The sequence below is a fragment of the Eulemur rufifrons genome, chromosome 30, assembly GCF_041146395.1.
Source record: "Eulemur rufifrons isolate Redbay chromosome 30, OSU_ERuf_1, whole genome shotgun sequence".
Classification (NCBI taxonomy): domain Eukaryota; kingdom Metazoa; phylum Chordata; class Mammalia; order Primates; family Lemuridae; genus Eulemur; species Eulemur rufifrons.
The window spans coordinates 442,544-464,183 of NC_091012.1; positions in this window are offsets into that span (position 1 = coordinate 442,544).

Sequence of the window (21,640 nt, forward strand, 5' to 3'; positions counted from 1 at the left end):
TGTCCTGCATGAAACCCACGGCCCCTATCCAGAGTATGATAGAGTGGGTTCCCGGGTACAATCCCAGCCCCCTAAACTCCCCCCGCCCGCCTAATGCAGACAGGGCCCGTGCGCTAAGCATAAACAATACCTTTAACAGATAACCCTAACCCTGAACATAACACCCAACCCTGTTCCTATTTCTCCCCTTAACACGTAAACCTCACCGTGCGCCTAACTTTAACCTCTTATCCTAACGTTAATGCATAACCCATTTCCTGAGAACAACCCCTATCCCATAATTCTAACCCTATCTCCTAGTCATCACTGTGACACCTAATCCCTAACCCTAATTCTAAACCGCTAACCCTAACCGTAACCCTACCTACAACCCTAACACTGACAGTAACCCTTACTTCTAACCCCAACGCTATGCCTAACAAAAACCCTAACCCTTGACCCTAACCCTTCACCCTAACCGCTAAGCCTTACCCTAACCCTTAACCCTAATCCTAATCCTAACCAATAAACCTAACCCTAGCTCTTAAAGCTAACCCTAAACCTTAACCTCACGACTAGACCTAACCCTCACACTAACCTAACACCTAACCCTAACCAGAAACCCTAAAGCTAACCCTGAACCCTATCCCTAACCCTAGCAGTAAACTTTAACCCTAAACCTAAGCCCAACCCGCAACCCTAATCCTATCCTTTTACCTTAAAACTAACCCCTAATCCTAACCCCTATACCTCACCTTAACTCTAACCCCAATACTAATTCTAACCATACCCCTTCATAAAACACTGACTCTTAACCGCTAACCCTAACACTAAGGAAAAACCCTAATCACTAATCCCTAACCCTAACGCATAACCTTTACCCTAACCGTTAACCCTCACCCTAAATCTTAACACTGACCCTAACCTTAACCTTTAACTCTAAGCCTAACCCTTAACCCTACAGTAAGGAAGACCCTTAATGCTAATGGGATCCCTTATCCCTAACCCTAACACTACAGCTAAAAATAACCCTAACCTTGGATCCTTAAACCTAACCCCTAACACTTACTTTAACCCCAAACCCTAACCCTAATCCTAAGCATTAAACCTAACCCTATCTCTTAACCCTAACGCTAGCCCTTACCCTAACGCCTAGATCTAACCTAAATCTAACCTACCGCCTAATCCTAACCTTAAGCCCTAATGCTAACTCTTACCCTGAACCCTAAACCTACCCGTAACCCTTAACACTAACCCTAGCCGTGAACCTAAACCCTGACCCTAACCATTACCCGCACCCAAGCATTTAACCCTGACCCTAACCCTAATCCTTAATGCTAACCCGAACACTAAACCCTAACCCTAAGCCCAACACTTATCCCTAATCCTATCCCTTAACCCTAACCCTAACCCTAATGCTACCCCCTAAACGTAACCCTAACCGTGACCAGTAAAGCTAACCGTAACCTGTAACACAAGCCATAGCACATAAGTCTAACCCTAAAACTAACCCTAACCCTAACCCTAACCCTAAACTCTAACTCTTAACATTAACACTAAGCGTTTACTCTCACGCTAACCTTTAATCCTAACCCGAATCCTAATCTTCAACCCTAAACCTAACACTTAAACCTAACCCTGTACCAAACCCTAACCCCTCATCTTAACCCTAACGGTAAACCTCGACCCTAAACCAAAGTGTAACCGTTAAACCTAAGAGTAACCTTTAACCCTAACCCTAATCCCTAACCCTAAGCCCTCACCCTAACACTAAACTTCATCCTTAACCCTAACCAGAATCCTAACCCTAAATCTAATTCTCAGACTTCTTGCTTTCTTAGAGTTTAGAAAGCCTGCAATCCTCCCATGCCATGCGTGAAAAGAGGCTCTACCACTGTGTCCTGCATGAAACCCACGGGCCCATACCCAGTGTATGATAGAGTGGGTCCCCCGGTACAATCCCAGCCCCCTAAACTCCCCCCGCCCGCCTAATGCAGACAGGGCCCGTGCGCTAAGCATAAACAATACCTTTAACAGATAACCCTAACCCTGAACATAACACCCAACCCTGTTCCTATTTCTCCCCTTAACACGTAAACCTCACGGTCCGCCTAACTTTAACCTCTTATCCTAACGTTAATGCATAACCCATTTCCTGAGAACAACCCCTATCCCATAATTCTAACCCTATCTCCTAGTCATCACTGTGACACATAATCCACAACCCTAATTCTAAACCGCTAACCCTAACCGTAACCCTACCTACAATCCTAACACTGACAGTAACCCTTACTTCTAACCCCAACGCTATGCCTAACAAAAACCCTAACCCTTGACCCTAACCCTTCACCCTAACCCCTAAGCCTTACCCTAACCCTTAACCCTAATCTTAATCCTAACCATTAAACCTAACCCTAGCTCTTAAAGCTAACCCTAAACCTTACCCTCACGGCTAGGCCTAACCCTGACACTAACATAACACCTAACCCTAACCAGAACCCCTAAAGCTAACCCTGAAACCTATCGCTAACCCTAGCAGAAAATTTAACCCTAAACCTAAGCCCAACCCGTAACCCTAATCCTATCCTTTTACCCTAAAACTAACCCCTAAACGTAACCCCTATTCCTCACCCTAACTCCAACCCCAATCCTAATTCTAACCATACCCCTTCATAAAACACTAACTCCTAACCGCTAACCCTAAAACTAACCAAAAACCCTAATCACTAATCCCTAACGCTAACGCTTAACCTTTACCCTAACCGTTAACCCTCACCCTAAATCTTAACACTGACCCTAACCTTAACCTTTAACTCTAAGCCTAACCCTTAACCCTAAAGTAAGGAAGACCCTTAATGCTAATGGGATCCCTTATCCCTAACCCTAACACTACAGCTAAAAATAACCCTAACCTTGGATCCTTAAACCTAACCCCTAACACTTACTTTAACCCCAAAACCTAACCCTAATCCTAAGCATTAAACCTAACCCTATCTCTTAACCCTAACGCTAGCCCTTACCCTAACGCCTAGATCTAACCCTAAATCTAACCTACCGCCTAATCCTAACCTTAAGCCCTAATGTTAACACTAACCCTGAACCCTAAACCTACCCGTAACGCTTAACACTAACCCTATCCGTGAACCTAAACCCTGACCCTAACCATTACCCGCACCCAAGCATTTAACCCTGACCCTAACCCTAATCCTTAATGCTAACCCTAACACTAAACCCTAATCCTAAGCCCAACATTTAACACTAATCCTATCCCTTTACCCTAACCCTAACACTAACACTAATGCTAACCCCTAAACGTAACCCTAACCGTGACCAGTAAACCTAACCCTATCCTCTAACACAAACCATAGCACATAACTCTAACCCTAAAACTAACCCTAACCCTAACCCTAAACCTAAACCCTAACTCTTAACCTTAACCCTAAGCATTATCTCTCACGCTAACCTTTAATCCTAACCCTAATCCTAATCTTCAACCCTAAACATAACACTTAACCGTAACCCTGTACCAAACCCTAACCCCTCATCTTAACCCTAACCGTAAACCTCAACCCTAAACCAAAGTGTAACCGTTAAACCTAAGAGTAACATTTAACCCTAACCCTAATCCCTAACCCTAAGCCCTCACCCTAACACTAAACTTCATCCTTAACCCTAACCAGAATCCTAACCCTAAATCTAATTCTCAGACTTCTTGCTTTCTTAGAGTTTAGAAAGCCTGCAATCCTCCCGTGCCATGCGGGAAAGGAGGCTCTACCACTGTGTCCTGCATGAAACCCACGGCCCCTATCCAGAGTATGATAGAGTGGGTTCCCGGGTACAATCCCAGCCCCCTAAACTCCCCCCGCCCGCCTAATGCAGACAGGGCCCGTGCGCTAAGCATAAACAATACCTTTAACAGATAACCCTAACCCTGAACATAACACCCAACCCTGTTCCTATTTCTCCCCTTAACACGTAAACCTCACCGTGCGCCTAACTTTAACCTCTTATCCTAACGTTAATGCATAACCCATTTCCTGAGAACAACCCCTATCCCATAATTCTAACCCTATCTCCTAGTCATCACTGTGACACCTAATCCCTAACCCTAATTCTAAACCGCTAACCCTAACCGTAACCCTACCTACAACCCTAACACTGACAGTAACCCTTACTTCTAACCCCAACGCTATGCCTAACAAAAACCCTAACCCTTGACCCTAACCCTTCACCCTAACCGCTAAGCCTTACCCTAACCCTTAACCCTAATCCTAATCCTAACCAATAAACCTAACCCTAGCTCTTAAAGCTAACCCTAAACCTTAACCTCACGACTAGACCTAACCCTCACACTAACCTAACACCTAACCCTAACCAGAAACCCTAAAGCTAACCCTGAACCCTATCCCTAACCCTAGCAGTAAACTTTAACCCTAAACCTAAGCCCAACCCGCAACCCTAATCCTATCCTTTTACCTTAAAACTAACCCCTAATCCTAACCCCTATACCTCACCTTAACTCTAACCCCAATCCTAATTCTAACCATACCCCTTCATAAAACACTGACTCTTAACCGCTAACCCTAACACTAAGGAAAAACCCTAATCACTAATCCCTAACCCTAACGCATAACCTTTACCCTAACCGTTAACCCTCACCCTAAATCTTAACACTGACCCTAACCTTAACCTTTAACTCTAAGCCTAACCCTTAACCCTACAGTAAGGAAGACCCTTAATGCTAATGGGATCCCTTATCCCTAACCCTAACACTACAGCTAAAAATAACCCTAACCTTGGATCCTTAAACCTAACCCCTAACACTTACTTTAACCCCAAACCCTAACCCTAATCCTAAGCATTAAACCTAACCCTATCTCTTAACCCTAACGCTAGCCCTTACCCTAACGCCTAGATCTAACCTAAATCTAACCTACCGCCTAATCCTAACCTTAAGCCCTAATGCTAACTCTTACCCTGAACCCTAAACCTACCCGTAACCCTTAACACTAACCCTAGCCGTGAACCTAAACCCTGATCCTAACCATTACCCGCACCCAAGCATTTAACCCTGACCCTAACCCTAATCCTTAATGCTAACCCGAACACTAAACCCTAACCCTAAGCCCAACACTTATCCCTAATCCTATCCCTTAACCCTAACCCTAACCCTAATGCTACCCCCTAAACGTAACCCTAACCGTGACCAGTAAAGCTAACCGTAACCTGTAACACAAGCCATAGCACATAAGTCTAACCCTAAAACTAACCCTAACCCTAACCCTAACCCTAAACTCTAACTCTTAACATTAACACTAAGCGTTTACTCTCACGCTAACCTTTAATCCTAACCCGAATCCTAATCTTCAACCCTAAACCTAACACTTAAACCTAACCCTGTACCAAACCCTAACCCCTCATCTTAACCCTAACGGTAAACCTCGACCCTAAACCAAAGTGTAACCGTTAAACCTAAGAGTAACCTTTAACCCTAACCCTAATCCCTAACCCTAAGCCCTCACCCTAACACTAAACTTCATCCTTAACCCTAACCAGAATCCTAACCCTAAATCTAATTCTCAGACTTCTTGCTTTCTTAGAGTTTAGAAAGCCTGCAATCCTCCCATGCCATGCGTGAAAAGAGGCTCTACCACTGTGTCCTGCATGAAACCCACGGGCCCATACCCAGTGTATGATAGAGTGGGTCCCCCGGTACAATCCCAGCCCCCTAAACTCCCCCCGCCCGCCTAATGCAGACAGGGCCCGTGCGCTAAGCATAAACAATACCTTTAACAGATAACCCTAACCCTGAACATAACACCCAACCCTGTTCCTATTTCTCCCCTTAACACGTAAACCTCACGGTGCGCCTAACTTTAACCTCTTATCCTAACGTTAATGCATAACCCATTTCCTGAGAACAACCCCTATCCCATAATTCTAACCCTATCTCCTAGTCATCACTGTGACACATAATCCACAACCCTAATTCTAAACCGCTAACCCTAACCGTAACCCTACCTACAATCCTAACACTGACAGTAACCCTTACTTCTAACCCCAACGCTATGCCTAACAAAAACCCTAACCCTTGACCCTAACCCTTCACCCTAACCCCTAAGCCTTACCCTAACCCTTAACCCTAATCTTAATCCTAACCATTAAACCTAACCCTAGCTCTTAAAGCTAACCCTAAACCTTACCCTCACGGCTAGGCCTAACCCTGACACTAACATAACACCTAACCCTAACCAGAACCCCTAAAGCTAACCCTGAAACCTATCGCTAACCCTAGCAGAAAATTTAACCCTAAACCTAAGCCCAACCCGTAACCCTAATCCTATCCTTTTACCCTAAAACTAACCCCTAAACGTAACCCCTATTCCTCACCCTAACTCCAACCCCAATCCTAATTCTAACCATACCCCTTCATAAAACACTAACTCCTAACCGCTAACCCTAAAACTAACCAAAAACCCTAATCACTAATCCCTAACCCTAACGCTTAACCTTTACCCTAACCGTTAACCCTCACCCTAAATCTTAACACTGACCCTAACCTTAACCTTTAACTCTAAGCCTAACCCTTAACCCTAAAGTAAGGAAGACCCTTAATGCTAATGGGATCCCTTATCCCTAACCCTAACACTACAGCTAAAAATAACCCTAACCTTGGATCCTTAAACCTAACCCCTAACACTTACTTTAACCCCAAACCCTAACCCTAATCCTAAGCATTAAACCTAACCCTATCTCTTAACCCTAACGCTAGCCCTTACCCTAACGCCTAGATCTAACCCTAAATCTAACCTACCGCCTAATCCTAACCTTAAGCCCTATTGTTAACACTAACCCTGAACCCTAAACCTACCCGTAACGCTTAACACTAACCCTATCCGTGAACCTAAACCCTGACCCTAACCATTACCCGCACCCAAGCATTTAACCCTGACCCTAACCCTAATCCTTAATGCTAACCCTAACACTAAACCCTAATCCTAAGCCCAACATTTAACACTAATCCTATCCCTTTACCCTAACCCTAACCCTAACCCTAATGCTAACCCCTAAACGTAACCCTAACCGTGACCAGTAAACCTAACCCTAACCTCTAACACAAACCATAGCACATAACTCTAACCCTAAAACTAACCCTAACCCTAACCCTAAACCTAAACCCTAACTCTTAACCTTAACCCTAAGCATTATCTCTCACGCTAACCTTTAATCCTAACCCTAATCCTAATCTTCAACCCTAAACATAACACTTAACCGTAACCCTGTACCAAACCCTAACCCCTCATCTTAACCCTAACCGTAAACCTCAACCCTAAACCAAAGTGTAACCGTTAAACCTAAGAGTAACATTTAACCCTAACCCTAATCCCTAACCCTAAGCCCTCACCCTAACACTAAACTTCATCCTTAACCCTAACCAGAATCCTAACCCTAAATCTAATTCTCAGACTTCTTGCTTTCTTAGAGTTTAGAAAGCCTGCAATCCTCCCGTGCCATGCGGGAAAGGAGGCTCTACCACTGTGTCCTGCATGAAACCCACGGCCCCTATCCAGAGTATGATAGAGTGGGTTCCCGGGTACAATCCCAGCCCCCTAAACTCCCCCCGCCCGCCTAATGCAGACAGGGCCCGTGCGCTAAGCATAAACAATACCTTTAACAGATAACCCTAACCCTGAACATAACACCCAACCCTGTTCCTATTTCTCCCCTTAACACGTAAACCTCACCGTGCGCCTAACTTTAACCTCTTATCCTAACGTTAATGCATAACCCATTTCCTGAGAACAACCCCTATCCCATAATTCTAACCCTATCTCCTAGTCATCACTGTGACACCTAATCCCTAACCCTAATTCTAAACCGCTAACCCTAACCGTAACCCTACCTACAACCCTAACACTGACAGTAACCCTTACTTCTAACCCCAACGCTATGCCTAACAAAAACCCTAACCCTTGACCCTAACCCTTCACCCTAACGCCTAAGCCTTACCCTAACCCTTAACCCTAATCTTAATCCTAACCATTAAACCTAACCCTAGTTCTTAAAGCTAACCCTAAACCTTACCCTCACGACTAGACCTAACCCTGACACTAACCTAACACCTAACCCTAACCAGAACCCCTAAAGCTAACCCTGAACCCTATCCCTAACCCTAGCAGTAAACTTTAGCCATAAACCTAAGCCCAACCCGTAACCCTAATCCTATCCTTTTACCCTAAAACTAACCCCTAAACCTAACCCCTATACCTCACCCTAACTCTAACCCAAATCCTAATTCTAACCATACCCCTTCATAAAACACTAACTCCTAACCGCTAACCCTAACACTAACCAAAAACCCTAATCACTAATCCCTAACCCTAACGCTTAACCTTTACCCTAACCATTAACCCTCACCCTAAATCTTAACACTGACCCTAACCTTAACCTTTAACTCTAAGCCAAACCTTAACCCTACAGTAAGGAAGACCCTTAATGCTAATGGGATCCCTTATCCCTAACCCTAACACTACAGCTAAAAATAACCCTAACCTTGGATCCTTAAACCTAACCCCTAACACTTACTTTATCCCCAAACCCTAACCATAATCCTAAGCATTAAACCTAACCCTATCTCTTAACCCTAACCCTAGCCCTTACCCTAACGTCTAGTTCTATCCCTAAATCTAACCTCCCGCTAATCCTAATCTTAAGCCCTAATGCTAACGCTAACCCTGAACCCTAAACCTACCCGTAACCCTTAACACTAACCCTATCCGTGAACCTAAACCCTGACCCTAACCATTACCCGCACCCAAGCATTTAACCATGACCCTAACCCTAATCCTTAATGCTAACCCTAACACTAAACCCTAACCGTAAGCCCAACACTTACCCTTAATCCTATCCCTTAACCCTAACCCTAAAACTAATGCTACCCCCTAAACTTAACCCTAACCGTGACCAGTAAACCTAACCCTAACCTCTAACACAAACCATAGCACTTAACTCTAACCCTAAAACTAACCCTAACCCTAACCCTAACCCTAACTCTTAACCTTAACCCTAAGCGTTAACTCTCACGCTAACCTTTAATCCTAACCCTAATCCTAATCTTCAACCCTAAACCTAACACTTAACCCTAACCCTGTACCACACCCTAACCCCTCATCTTAACCCTAACCGTAAACCTCAACCCTAAACCAAAGTGTAACCGTTAAACCTAAGAGTAACCTTTAACCCTAACCCTAATCCCTAACCCTAAGCCCTCACCCTAACACTAAACTTGATCCTTAACCCTAACCAGAATCCTAACCCTAAATCTAATTCTCAGACTTCTTGCTTTCTTAGAGTTTAGAAAGCCTGCAATCCTCCCATGCCATGCGTGAAAGGAGGCTCTACCACTGTGTCCTGCATGAAACCCACGGGCCCATACCCAGAGTATGATAGAGTGGGTTCCCGGGTACAATCCCAGCCCCCTAAACTCCCCCCGCCCGCCTAATGCAGACAGGGCCCGTGCGCTAAGCATAAACAATACCTTTAACAGATAACCCTAACCCTGAACATAACACCCAACCCTGTTCCTATTTCTCCCCTTAACACGTAAACCTCACCGTGCGCCTAACTTTAACCTCTTATCCTAACGTTAATGCATAACCCATTTCCTGAGAACAACCCCTATCCCATAATTCTAACCCTATCTCCTAGTCATCACTGTGACACCTAATCCCTAACCCTAATTCTAAACCGCTAACCCTAACCGTAACCCTACCTACAACCCTAACACTGACAGTAACCCTTACTTCTAACCCCAACGCTATGCCAACAAAAACCCTACCCCTTGACCCTAACCCTTCAACCTAACCCCTAAGCCTTACCCTAACCCTTAACCCTAATCCTAATCCTAAACATTAAACCTAACCCTAGCTCTTAAAGCTAACCCTAAACCTTACCCTCACGACTAGACCTAACCCTGACACTAACCTAACACCTAACCCTAACCAGAAACCCTAAAGCTAACCCTGACCCTATCCCTAACCCTAGCAGTAAACTTTAACCCTAAACCTAAGTCCAACCCGTAACCCTAATCCTATCCTTTTACCTTAAAACTAACCCCTAATCCTAACCCCTATACCTCACCCTAACTCTAACCCCAATCCTAATTCTAACCATACCCCTTAATAAAACACTAACTCCTAACCGCTAACCCTAACACTAACCAAAAACCCTAATCACTAATCCCTAACCCTAACGCTTAACCTTTACCCTAACCGTTAACCCTCACCCTAAATCTTAACACTGACCCTAACCTTAACCTTTAACTCTAAGCCTAACCCTTAACCCTACAGTAAGGAAGACCCTTAATGCTAATGGGATCCCTTATCCCTAACCCTAACACTACAGCTAAAAATAACCCTAACCTTGGATCCTTAAACCTAACCCCTAACACTTACTTTAACCCCAAACCCTAACCCTAATCCTAAGCATTAAACCTAATCCTATCTCTTAGCCCTAACGCTAGCCCTTACCCTAACGCCTAGATCTAACCCTAAATCTAACCTACCGCCTAATCCTAACCTTAAGCCCTAATGCTAACTCTAACCCTGAACCCTAAATCTACCCGTAACCCTTAACACTAACCCTATCCGTGAACCTTAACCCTGACCCTAACCATTACCCGCACCCAAGCATTTAACCCTGACCCTAACCCTAATCCTTAATGCTAACCCTAACACTAAACCCTAACCCTAAGCCCAACACTTAACCCTAATCCTATCCCTTAAACCTAACCCTAACCCTAATGCTAACCCCTAAACGTAACCCTAACCGTGACCAGTAAACCTAACCCTAACCTCTAACACAAACCATAGCACATAACTCTAACCCTAAAACTAACCCTAAACCTAACCCTAAACCCTAACTCTTAACCTTAACCCTAAGCGTTAACTCTCACGCTAACCTTTAATCCTAACCCTAATCCTAATCTTCAACCCTAAATCTAACACTTAACCCTAACCCTGTACCAAACCCTAACCCCTCATCTTAACCCTAACCGTAAACCTCAACCCTAAACCAAAGTGTAACCGTTAAACCTAAGTGTAACCTTTAACCCTAACCCTAATCCCTAACCCTAAGCCCTCACCCTAACACTAAACTTCATCCTTAACCCTAACCATAATCCTAACCCTAAATCTAATTCTCAGACTTCTTGCTTTCTTAGAGTTTAGAAAGCCTGCAATCCTCCCATGCCATGTGTGAAAGGAGGATCCACCACTGCGTCCTGCATGAAAACCACGGGCCCATACCCAGAATATAATAGAGTGGGTTCCCGGGTACAATCCCAGCCCCCTAAACTCCCGCCGCCCGCCTAATGCAGACAGGGCCCGTGCGCTAAGCATAAACAATACCTTTAACAGATAACCCTAACCCTGAACATAACACCCAACCCTGTTCCTATTTCTCCCCTTAACACGTAAACCTCACCGTGCGCCTAACTTTAACCTCTTATCCTAACGTTAATGCATAACCCATTTCCTGAGAACAACCCCTATCCCATAATTCTAACCCTATCTCCTAGTCATCACTGTGACACCTAATCCCTAACCCTAATTCTAAACCGCTAACCCTAACCGTAACCCTACCTACATCCCTAACACTGACAGTAACCCTTACTTCTAACCCCAACGCTATGCCTAACAAAAACCCTAACCCTTGACCCTAACCCTTCACCCTAACCCCTAAGCCTTACCCTAACCCTTAACCCTAATCCTAATCCTAACCATTAAACCTAACCCTAGCTCTTAAAGCTAACCCTAAACCTTACCCTCACGACTAGACCTAACCCTGACACTAACCTATCACCTAACCCTAACCAGAACCCCTAAAGCTAATCCTGAACCCTATCCCTAACCCTAGCAGTAAACTTTAACCCTAAACCTAAGCCCAACCCATAACCCTAATCCTATCCTTTTACCCTAAAACTAACCCCTAAACCTAACCCCTATACCTCACCCTAACTCTAACCCCAATCCTAATTCTAACCATACCCCTTCATAAAACACTAACTCCTAACCGCTAACCCTAGCACTAACCAAAAACCCTAATCACTAATCCCTAACCCTAACGCTTAACCTTTACCCTGACCGTTAACCCTCACCCTAAATCTTAACACTGACCCTAACCTTAACCTTTAACTCTAAGCCTAACCCTTAACCCTACAGTAAGGAAGACCCTTAATGCTAATGGGATCCCTTATCCCTAACCCTAACACTACAGCTAAAAATAACCCTAACCTTGGATCCTTAAACCTAACCCCTAACACTTACTTTAACCCCAAACCCTAACCCTAATCCTAAGCGTTAAACCTAACCCTATCTCTTAACCCTAACGCTAGCCCTTACCCTAACGCCTAGATCTAACCCTAAATCTAACCTACCGCCTAATCCTAACCTTAAGCCCTAATGCTAACACTAACCCTGAACCCTAAACCTACCCGTAACCCTTAACACTAACCCTATCCGTGAGCCTAAACCCTGACCCTAACCATTACCCGCACCCAAGCATTTAACCCTGACCCTAACCCTAATCCTTAATGCTAACCCTAACACTAAATCCTAACCCTAACCCCAACACTTACCCCTAACCCTATCCCGTAACCCTAACCCTAAAACTAATGCTACCCCCTAAACGTAACCCTAACCGTGACCAGTAACCCTAACCCTAACCTCTAACACAAACCATAGCACTTAACTCTAACCCTAAAACTAACCCTAACCCTAACCCTAAACCCTAACTCTTAACCTTAACGCTAAGCGTTAACTCTCACGCTAACCTTTAATCCTAACCCTAATCCTAATCTTCAACCCTAAACCTAACACTTAACCCTAACCCTGTACCAAACCCTAACCCCTCATCTTAACCCTAACCGTAAAGCTCAACCCTAAACCAAAGTGTAACCGTTAAACCTAAGAGTAACCTTTAACCCTAACCCTAATCCCTAACCCTAAGCCCTCACCCTAACACTAAACTTCATCCTTAACCCTAACCAGAATCCTAACCCTAAATCTAATTCTCAGACTTCTTGCTTTCTTAGAGTTTAGAAAGCCTGCAATCCTCCCATGCCATGCGTGAAAGGAGGCTCTACCACTGGGTCCTGCATGAAACCCACGGGCCCATACCCAGAGTATGATAGAGTGGGTTCCCGGGTACAATCCCAGCCCCCTAAACTCCCCCCGCCCGCCTAATGCAGACAGGGCCCGTGCGCTAAGCATAAACAATACCTTTAACAGATAACCCTAACCCTGAACATAACACCCAACCCTGTTCCTATTTCTCCCCTTAACACGTAAACCTCACCGTGCGCCTAACTTTAACCTCTTATCCTAACGTTAATGCATAACCCATTTCCTGAGAAAAACCCCTATCCCATAATTCTAACCCTATCTCCTAGTCATCACTGTGACACCTAATCCCTAACCCTAATTCTAAACCGCTAACCCTAACCGTAACCCTACCTACAACCCTAACACTGACAGTAACCCTTACTTCTAACCCCAACGCTATGCCTAACATAAACCCTAACCCTTGACCCTAACCCTTCACCCTAACCCCTAAGCCTTACCCTAACCCTTAACCCTAATCCTAATCCTAACCATTAAACCTAACCCTAGCTCTTAAAGCTAACCCTAAACTTTACCCTCAAGACTAGACCTAACCCTGACACTAACCTAACACCTAACCCTAACCAGAACCCCTAAAGCTAACCCTGAACCCTATCCCTAACCCTAGCAGTAAACTTTAACCCTAAACCTAAGCCCAACCAGTAACCCTAATCCTCTCCTTTTACCCTAAATCTAACCCCTAAACCTAACCCCTATACCTCACCCTAACTCTAACCCCAATCCTAATTCTAAACATACCCCTTCATAAAACGCTAACTCCTAACCGCTAACCCTAACACTAACCAAATCCTTAATCACTAATCCCTAACCCTAACGCTTAACCTGTACCCTAACCGTTAACCCTCACCCTAAATCTTAACACTGACCCTAACCTTAACCTTTAACTCTAAGACTAACCCTTAACCCTACAGTAAGGAAGACCCTTAATGCTAATGGGTACCCTTATCTCTAACCCTAACACTACAGCTAAAAATAACCCTAACCTTGGATCCTTAAACCTAACCCCTAACACTTACTTTAACCCCAAACCCTAACCCTAATCCTAAGCATTCAACCTAACCCTATCTCTTAACCCTAACGCTAGCCCTTACCCTAACGCCTAGATCTAACCCTAAATCTAACCTACCGCCTAATCCTAACCTTAAGCCCTAATGTTAACACTAACCCTGAACCCTAAACCTACCCGTAACCCTTAACACTAACCCTACCCGTGAACCTAAACCCTGACCCTAACCATTACCCGCACCCAAACATTTAACCCTGACCCTAACCCTAATCCTTAATGCTAACCCTAACACTAAACCCTAACCCTAAGCCCAACACTTATCTCTAATCCTATCCATTAAACCTAACCCTAACCCTAATGCTACCCCCTAAACGTAACCCTAACCGTGACCAGTAAACCTAACCCTAACCTCTAACACAAACCATAGCACATAACTCTAACCCTAAAACTAACCCTAACCCTAACCCTAACCCTAAACCCTAACTCTTAACCTTAACCCTAAGCGTTAACTCTCACGCTAACCTTTAATCCTAACCCTAATCCTAATCTTCAACCCTAAACCTAACTCTTAACCCTAACCCTGTACCAAACCCTAACCCCTCATCTTAACCCTAACCCTAAACCTCAACCCTAAACCAAAGTGTAACCGTTAAACCTAAGAGTAACCTTTAACCCTAACCCTAATCCCTAACCCTAAGCCCTCACCCTAACACTAAACTTCATCCTTAACCCTAACCAGAATCCTAACCCTAAATCTAATTCTCAGACTTCTTGCTTCCTTAGAGTTTAGAAAGCCTGCAATCCTCCCATGCCACGCGAGAAAGGAGGCTCTACCACTGTGTCCTGCATGAAACCCACGGGCCCATACCCAGATTATGATAGAGTGGGTTCCTGGGTACAATCCCAGCCCCCTAAACTCCCCCCGCCCGCCTAATGCAGACAGGGCCCGTGCGCTAAGCATAAAGAATACCTTTGACAGATAACCCTAACCCTGAACATAACACCCAACCCTGTTCCTATTTCTCCCCTTAACACGTAAACCTCACCGTGCGCCTAACTTTAACCTCTTATCCTAACGTTAATTCATAACCCATTTCCTGAGAACAACCCCTATCCCTTAATTCTAACCCTATCTCCTAGTCATCACTGTGACACGTAATCCCTAACCCTAATTCTAAACCGCTAACCCTAACCGTAACCCTACCTACAACCCTAACACTGACAGTAACCCTTATTTCTAACCCCAACACTATGCCTAACAAAAACCCTACCCCTTGACCCTAAGCCTTCACCCTAACCCCTAAGCCTTACCCTAACCCTTAACCCTAATCCTAATCCTAACCATTAAACGTAACCCTAGCTCTTAAGCTAACCCTAAACCTTACCCTCACGACTAGACCTAACCCTGACACTAACCTAACACCTAACCCTAACAAGAACCCCTAAAGCTAACCCTGAACCCTATCCCTAACTCCAGCAGGAAACTTTAACCCTAAACCTAAGCCCAACCCGTAACCCTAATCCTATCCTTTTACCCTAAAACTAACCCCTAAACCTAACCCCTATACCTCACCCTAACTCTAACCCCAATCCTAATTCTAACCATACCCCTTCATAAAACACTAACTCCTAACCGCTAACCCTAACACTAACCAAAAACCCTAATCACTAATCCCTAAACCTAACGCTTATCCTTTACCCTAACCGTTAACTCTCACCCTAAATCTTAACACTGATCCTAACCTTAACCTTTAACTCTAAGCCTAACCCTTAACCCTACAGTAAGGAAGACCCTTAATGCTAATGGGATCCCTTATCCCTAACCCTAACACTACAGCTAAAAATAACCCTAACCTTGGATCCTTAAACCTAACCCCTAACACTTACTTTAACCCCATTCCCTAACCCTAATCCTAAGCATTAAACCTAACCCTATCTCTTAACCCTAACGCTAGCCCTTACCCTAACGCCTAGATCTAACCCTAAATCTAACCTACCGCTTAATCCTATCCTTAAGCACTAATGCTAACACTAACCCTGAACCCTAAAGCTACCCGTAACCCTTAACAATAACCCTGTCCGTGAACTTTAACCCTGACCCTAACCATTACGCACACCCAGGCATTTAACCCTGACCCTAACCCTAATCCTTAATGCTACCCCTAACACTAAACCCTAACCCTAAGCCCAACACTTATCCCTAATCCTATCCCTTAACCCTAACTCTAACCGTAATGCTAACCCCTAAACCTAACCCTAACCGTGACCAGTAAACCTAACCCTAACCTCTAACACAAACCATAGCACATAACTCTAACCCTAAAACTAACCCTAACCCTAAACCTAACCCTAAACCCTAACTCTTAACCTTAACCCTAAGCGTTAATTCTCACGCTAACCTTTAATCCTAACCCTAATCCTAATCTTCAACCCTAAACCTAACACTTAACCCTAACCCTGTACCAAACCCTAACCCCTCATCTTAACCCTAACAGTAAACCTCAACCCTAAACCAAAGTGTAGCCGTTAAACCTAAGAGTAACCTTTAACCCTAACCCTAATCCCTAACCCTAAGCCCTCACCCTAACACTAAACTTCATCCTTAACCCTAACCATAATCCTAACCCTAAATCTAATTCTCAGCCTTCTTGCTTTCTTAGAGTTTAGAAAGCCTGCAATCCTCCCATGCCATGCATGAAAGGAGGCTCTACCACTGTGTCCTGCATGAAACCCACGGGCCCATACCCAGAGTATGATAGAGTGGGTTCCCGGGTACAATCCCAGCCCCCTAAACTCCCCCCGCCCGCCTAATGCAGACAGGGCCCGTGCGCTAAGCATAAACAATACCTTTAACAGATAACCCTAACCCTGAACATAACACCCAACCCTGTTCCTATTTCTCCCCTTAACACGTAAACCTCACCGTGCGCCTAACTTTAACCTCTTATCCTAACGTTAATGCATAACCCATTTCTGAGAAGAACCCCTATCCCATAATTCTAACCCTATCTCCTAGTCATCACTGTGACACCTAATCCCTAACCCTAATTCTAAACCGCTAACCCTAACCGTAACCCTACCTACAACCCTAACACTGACAGTAACCCTTACTTCTAACCCCAACGCTATGCCTAACAAAAACCCTAACCCTTGACCCTAACCCCTAAGCCTTACCCTAACCCTTAACCCTAATCCTAATCCTAACCATTAAACCTAACCCTAGCTCTTAAAGCTAACCCTAAACCTTACCCTCACGACTAGACCTAACCCTCACACTAAACTAACACCTAACCCTAACCAGAACCCCTAAAGCTAACCCTGAACCCTATCCCTAACTCCAGCAGGAAACTTTAACCCTAAACCTAAGCCCAACCCGTAACCCGAATCCTATCCTTTTACCCTAAAACTAACCCCTAAACCTAACCCCTATACCTCACCCTAACTCTAACCCCAATCCTAATTCTAACCATACCCCTTCATAAAACACTAACTCCTAACCGCTAACCCTAACACTAACCAAAAACCCTAATCACTAATCCCTAAACCTAACGCTTATCCTTTACCCTAACCGTTAACTCTCACCCTAAATCTTAACACTGATCCTAACCTTAACCTTTAACTCTAAGCCTAACCCTTAACCCTACAGTAAGGAAGACCCTTAATGCTAATGGGATCCCTTATCCCTAACCCTAACACTACAGCTAAAAATAACCCTAACCTTGGATCCTTAAACCTAACCCCTAACACTTACTTTAACCCCATTCCCTAACCCTAATCCTAAGCATTAAACCTAACCCTATCTCTTAACCCTAACGCTAGCCCTCACCCTAACGCCTAGATCTAACCCTAAATCTAACCTACCGCTTAATCCTATCCTTAAGCACTAATGCTAACACTAACCCTGAACCCTAAAGCTACCCGTAACCCTTAACAATAACCCTGTCCGTGAACTTTAACCCTGACCCTAACCATTAGGCGCACCCAGGCATTTAACCCTGACCCTAACCCTAATCCTTAATGCTAACCCTAACACTAAACCCTAACCCTAAGCCCAACACTTATCCCTAATCCTATCCCTTAACCCTAACTCTAACCCTAATGCTAACCCCTAAACGTAACCCTAACCGTGACCAGTAAACCTAACCCTACCTCTAACACAAACCATAGCACATAACTCTAACCCTAAAACTAACCCTAACCCTAACCCTAACCCTAAACAATAACTCTTAACCTTAACCCTAAGCGTTAATTCTCACGCTAACCTTTAATCCTAACCCTAATCCTAATCTTCAACCCTAAACCTAACACTTAACCCTAACCCTGTACCAAACCCTAACCCCTCATCTTAACCCTAACAGTAAACCTCAACCCTAAACCAAAGTGTAGCCGTTAAACCTAAGAGTAACCTTTAACCCTAACCCTAATCCCTAACCCTAAGCCCTCACCCTAACACTAAACTTCATCCTTAACCCTAACCATAATCCTAACCCTAAATCTAATTCTCAGCCTTCTTGCTTTCTTAGAGTTTAGAAAGCCTGCAATCCTCCCATGCCATGCATGAAAGGAGGCTCTACCACTGTGTCCTGCATGAAACCCACGGGCCCATACCCAGAGTATGATAGAGTGGGTTCCCGGGTACAATCCCAGCCCCCTAAACTCCCCCCGCCCGCCTAATGCAGACAGGGCCCGTGCGCTAAGCATAAACAATACCTTTAACAGATAACCCTAACCCTGAACATAACACCCAACCCTGTTCCTATTTCTCCCCTTAACACGTAAACCTCACCGTGCGCCTAACTTTAACCTCTTATCCTAACGTTAATGCATAACCCATTTCTGAGAACAACCCCTATCCCATAATTCTAACCCTATCTCCTAGTCATCACTGTGACACCTAATCCCTAACCCTAATTCTAAACCGCTAACCCTAACCGTAACCCTACCTACAACCCTAACACTGACAGTAACCCTTACTTCTAACCCCAACGCTATGCCTAACAAAAACCCTAACCCTTGACCCTAACCCCTAAGCCTTACCCTAACCCTTAACCCTAATCCTAATCCTAACCATTAAACCTAACCCTAGCTCTTAAAGCTAACCCTAAACCTTACCCTCACGACTAGACCTAACCCTGACACTAAACTAACACCTAACCCTAACCAGAACCCCTAAAGCTAACCCTGAACCCTATCCCTAACTCCAGCAGGAAACTTTAACCCTAAACCTAAGCCCAACCCGTAACCCTAATCCTATCCTTTTACCCTAAAACTAACCCCTAAACCTAACCCCTATACCTCACCCTAACTCTAACCCCAATCCTAATTCTAACCATACCCCTTCATAAAACACTAACTCCTAACCGCTAACCCTAACACTAACCAAAAACCCTAATCACTAATCCCTAACCCTAACACTTAATCTTTACCCTAACCGTTAACCCTCACCCTAAATCTTAACACTGACCCTAACCTTAATCTTTAACTCTAAGCCTAACCCTTAACCCTACAGTAAGGAAGACCCTTAATGCTAATGGGATCCCTTATCCCTAACCCTAACACTACAGCTAAAAATAACCCTAACCTTGGATCCTTAAATCTAACCCCTAACAATTACTTTAACCCCAAACCCTAACCCTAATCCTAAGCATTAAACCTAACCCTATCTCTTAACCCTAACGCTAGCTCTTACCCTAACGCCTAGATCTAACCCTAAATCTAACCTACCGCCTAATCCTAACCTTAAGCCCTAATGCTAACACTAACCCTGAACCCTAAACCTACCCTTAACCATTAACACTAACCCTATCCGTGAACCTAAACCCTGACCCTAACCATTACCCGCACCCAAGCATTTAACCCTGACCCTAACCCTAATCCTTAATGCTAACCCTAACACTAAAACCTAACCATAATCCCAACACTTATCTCTAATCCTATCCCTTAACCCTAACCCGAACCCTAATGCTACCCCCTAAACGTAACCCTAAAAGTGACCAGTAAACCTAAACCTAACCTGTAACACAAACCATAGCACATAACTCTAACCCTAAAACTAAACCTAACCCTAACCCTAACCCTAAACCCTAACTCTTAACCTTAACCCTAAGCGTTAACTCTCATGCTAACCTTTAATCCTAACCCTAATCCTAATCTTCAACCCTAAACCTAACACTTAACCCTAACCCTGTACCAAACCCTAAACCCTCATCTTAACCCTAACCGTAAACCTCAACCCTAAACCAAAGTGTAACCGTTAAACCTAAGAGTAACCTTCAACCCTAACCCTAATCCCTAACCCTAAGCCCTCACCCTAACACTAAACTTCATCCTTAACCCTAACCAGAATCCTAACCCTAAATTTAATTCTCAGCCTTCTTGCTTTCTTAGAGTTTAGAAAGCCTGCAATCCTCCCATGCCATGCGTGAAAGGAGGCTCTACCACTGTGTCCTGCATGAAACACACGGGCCCATACCCAGAGTATGATAGAGTGGGTTCCTGGGTACAATCCCAGCCCCCTAAACTCCCCCCGCCCGCCTAATGCAGACAGGGCCCGTGCGCTAAGCATAAACAATACCTTTAACAGATAACCCTAACCCTGAACATAACACCCAACCCTGTTCCTATTTCTCCCCTTAACACATAAACCTCACCGTGCGCCTAACTTTAACCTCTTATCCTAACGTTAATGCATAACCCATTTCCTGAGAACAACCCCTATCCCATAATTCTAACCCTATCTCCTAGTCATCACTGTGACACCTAATCCCTAATCCTAATTCTAAACCGCTAACCCTAACCGTAACCCTACCTACAACCCTAACACTGACAGTAACCCTTACTTCTAACCCCAACGCTATGCCTAACAAAAACCCTAACCCTTGACCCTAACCCTTCACCCTAACCCCTAAGCCTTACCTAACCCTTAACCCTAATCCTAATCCTAACCATTAAACCTAACCCTAGCTCTTAAAGCTAACCCTAAACCTTACCCTCACGACTAGACCTAACCCTGACACTGACCTAACACCTAACCCTAACCAGAACCCCTAAAGCTAACCCTGAACCCTATCCCTACCCCAGCAGTAAACTTTAACCCTAAACCTAAGCCCAACCCGTAACCCTAATCCTATCCTTTTACCCTAAAACTAACCCCTAAACCTAACCCCTATACCTCACCCTAACTCTAACCCCAATCCTAATTCTAACCATACCCCTTCATAAAACACTAACTCCTAACCGCTAACCCTAACACTAACCAAAAACCCTAATCACTAATCCCTAACCCTAACGCTTAACCTTTACCCTAACCGTTAACCCTCACCCTAAATCTTAACACTGACCCTAACCTTAACCTTTAACTCTAAGCCTAACCCTTAACCCTACAGTAAGGAAGATCCTAAATGCGATTGGGATCCCTTATCCCTAACCCTAACACTACAGCTAAAAATAACCCTAACCTTGGATCCTTAAACCT